Genomic DNA, 3879 nt, shown 5'->3' on the forward strand with positions numbered 1-3879 from the left:
TTATTTTTTTGATTCTGCTATTTTTTTGGTTACCTTTTTTTTTGGTTCTGCAAATCATTGCCTGTGCACCTCCCTGCAAGATCCCTGATTACGCCCCTGGACTACGAGCAACATTTGCTCTACCGGAACCTCTGGAAATTGAAGTAGGAGTTGCGATTTTGTTGTCCATATCACCGTACCGTTCTCAAAATGTCCCATCAAACCCCTATTTCCTTTATTAAACCCCCTGGTGGCTTATAGTTCTCTTCTATAGTTTTGGACGGGGTTTTCTCACAAGGGAAGCGTATTAGCTTCATTGATTTTCCTGATCTTTGGAAATTCATAATTATTCTTAATCATGAGCTCGACAGGTGGAATTGAAAGGCCTACCAAAGGAAAAGGAAAACAACGTTTCTTAGGGATGTTATTAAATGTTTTGCGCCTCCGAGTGGTGGCTTATTAAAAGGAGGCTTTCAGGTTGGGTGCTTAAAGACCCATTGCCACTTACCGTGATGCACCGCGGTCATAGATGAATTTCGTGGTCCATGAAATTCAAAGATTCATATATTGAATAATAACTTCATATTAAATCCTTTTCCGACATAGCACTAAGGCACAATAATAATTTTTTTACATTCTTTTAAGAGATTATTCAAAAGGTTAGAATTGTTTTTTCAGTGGTGACACGATTCAAAATGTAAACAAATTGTGATGCATCACGGTAAGTGGCAATGGGTCTTTATACGGTAAACCATGTTTCGTGGAAATGGCAACGAAGGTGATGGCTCATCTGATTGGTTTGATTGGTCCTAACTTTTTCAGGTCCCAAGATTTTAGAAAATTGCTAAATTTCTCTTCGTACATGTAATAATGTACTGAACTTCTGAGTAACATTCTGTGTCAGTCAAGCCAAATGTAGCCTGCGTGCAGACCGAATTTAATAATAATAATAATAATAATAATAATAATAATTTTAAATACAATCAGTAATAATAATAATACTTCTACATTAATTTCTCACTAAGAAAAATTGCATTTGGTATCTATATAGATTATACGACCTATAGATTATCTCTTCACATATCCTACAATAAAAAATATATCTATTTATACTAATAATTAAAAAAAAAAAGAGAAAAAGAAAAATTATAATAAAATATACTATAATAAAATAATATCTACTAATGTATAACCATAAAATCTTTTTAGTAAAAATTAATCCTAATAATATATGTTAAAAAAAAAAAAAATAATGGCAAACATTTATATATATATTTTTTAAGTATTTAGCTAGTTGCTGCATTTGCAGTCTCAACATCCAAGTCTATGTCCTTTATGTTCCTAAATACTCTTCTTGTGGTTTTGAGCCCTCAGACATAGAAGAGCTGATCTCAAAAGGGAGAAAGAAACCTCTGCTCGTATCCAGGATACAGTGGTGGCATAATCTTCTCCTTTCTTGTTGGCAATTAGTTCGGCGAGCCTACTGTGGTATCTTCTACACTCATCTGCCATACCTCCAGTTGTAGTGAATACTAATGGCGTAAAAGTCGCTTTTTCAACTTCCAAAACTCTGCTAGCATACTTGCGCTTTTTCTCATTCTCATGCAGGTGGTATATTTGCTGTAGGGGGGGGGGGGGGGGGTGAGGTCTTTGTAGGACTCTGCATTTGGGTGACACACCCTAACATCAAAGAATGCAGATCTCTGCCTTTCCCAAAAGCCACGTGCATGAACGTCAAGGCGAGCATCAGAAGATTTATTAGAACCTCTGGTCAGGATTTCTCCTGTAACTTCTTGAAGTACTGGTTCTATTTCAACGTCATTGCAGTCCATACTCAACAGTTCTGCTTCAAGATCGCGCAGCTCGGTGTGGCGCTGAATAACAAATCCTCCACGTCTACAGATCATAGCATGGTACACATTAAAAAAAAACCCCGCACACACATACCGATGGGCTGTCAGTGATTTCCCAGTCGTATCTAAGTTTGATAGCATCTCTGAATTCTCTTTTGTTCAAATCGAAGTCCATGTCCTTGATGGGGATTACCGTCAGCCAATTAGATGCGTCCTTTTCTGTAGCAAGCTCAACAGCTCTCTTTGTCCTTCGGGGTAAGAAATTCTTCAAATTCTCTACCAACTCACGTAGATTTTCATCTTTCTCCTTACGTGCATTTTGCTGCAATTTTCTTATTGTAGTGTCATTTATTGGTGGTTTATGCGTTTGAGATATTATTTTTTCAGCAAGTGGAGCAGTTGTCTTGATTGACGTTGTGTACTCTGAGGCTGCGACCTGACTTGGGTTTGTAAATCCAAGTCCCCCCATCCGCACTGGCAATGCCAGGATATCTCGCTCGATCGGTGTGCAATTGTGTTCTGTAATTGATGGTATTAACACATCCGCTACAACACGCTCTAGTGGTTCTAGTAGATCTTCAATATCTGGTAGTGTTCTGAGGTAGTATGTCCATCGATGTCCTAGACCGAAGGTGAACGCTACGTAGCAGGCTTGGGGTTGTGTTTTAGCAAACTCTGCTGACCTTTTCTATTTGACTTATCCAGTCTTCCACTTTTCCATTCACATATTCTTAATCAATATAGTAATAATAATAATAATAATAATAATAATAATAATAATAATAATAATAATAATAATAATAATAATAAATAATATTTAGTACTTGATATTGTGCATTCTAACATTCTAGATATGATAGAGTGCGCATTACATGATTTACTAAAGTTAAATTAAAATATATGATATAATAACATAAATTATACTATATACAATAAGATCAAATTCCTACTAATTACAAGTTAGCAATGTACTGTTATGAGAGAGAAAATTAATGTTTTTACAGACTAAGCTAGACATCCGTTTTCTAATTACTATTTCTTATCCTATGAAAACAAGATAAAGAACGATCAATTAGTTATTGAAAATATCGATATAGGATTTCGGTAAGGCTGCCATCACGCACAAGTTTAGATGATGGCATGCTTTGAATTTGCAAGTAAACTTCTTAGCTCCTCCCATTAGCATGTACACCTATGGTTACGCCCTACACACTCTTAACCCCTTTGCTTAGTTATTTTGGCACTATTCTTTTAAATCTTATGATATAATTATTCCTCGTAGACCTTTCTATACATTTACCATATATTCACATATTATCTTTTGTTTAAGCTATGTTTAGTTCTATGATTTTCACTCGTATTACTCTTAAATAAGATATCACACTTAGGAATTAACTATTTCCATTAGCCAATCAAGGCACAGCGATGATATCTTATTGATTGTAGAATGACACATGTCATGAAGTTATTATAAATAGAGCTCATGTAATTAGTTTTAGTCAGAAGAAGAGAAAGTAGAATAAAGATCCCGTAGCTCGTACCGAGAGCGGTCCAGCCCCATAACAGTACTATTTATAAGAATATGAAATTCCTAATAAATATATCTAACCTGTTTTTTAAGAAGGTCACTATGCTGGGATGCCCATCCCCCCCAGAACTTCCTCTTCACTCTTGGTCCAGGACTTGCCCGAAAGAGCCTAGGGTGTCAGGAATTCGGTTTGATTTTAGAATTCCAAACCTACTTTGAGGCATTCGAGTGCAGTTAAGGCCGAAGGGGTTTCCTCTAGAGCTGCCCTTTTTTAAATCCATGTTTGATTTCTTCATTTTTTACCCAGAATAGATGATTTTCTATCAGTAAATTTGCATGAATAAGCCAATTGGGCCATGCATGGCTGGCCAAAACAATAATTGGTTCCTTTATGTGGGTTGCAGCTTTTTAAGTATTCTTGTTTGGTTGTTGGTCTCCAAGCATTTGCATGCTATGCCATTTGATTGACGAAATATTGTACTCTTCAAAGGCATAGAATCAGATCAGCCAAGCCTAGTT

At 36.1% G+C, this 3879-nt stretch overlaps 1 pseudogene; it reads right to left on the bottom strand.

Annotated features, from left to right (window-relative positions):
• Nucleotides 1-1312: 1312 nt before the first annotated feature.
• LOC148912341 (uncharacterized) lies at nucleotides 1313-3641 on the bottom strand (annotated as a pseudogene).
• Between the last annotated feature and the right edge of the window lie 238 nt (nucleotides 3642-3879).

Source organism: Actinia tenebrosa, unplaced genomic scaffold (assembly GCF_029948245.1).
Source record: "Actinia tenebrosa isolate PJP-AT-01 unplaced genomic scaffold, QUT_ActTen_1.0 PGA_scaffold11__36_contigs__length_13525064, whole genome shotgun sequence".
In the NCBI taxonomy this organism is placed as follows: domain Eukaryota; kingdom Metazoa; phylum Cnidaria; class Anthozoa; order Actiniaria; family Actiniidae; genus Actinia; species Actinia tenebrosa.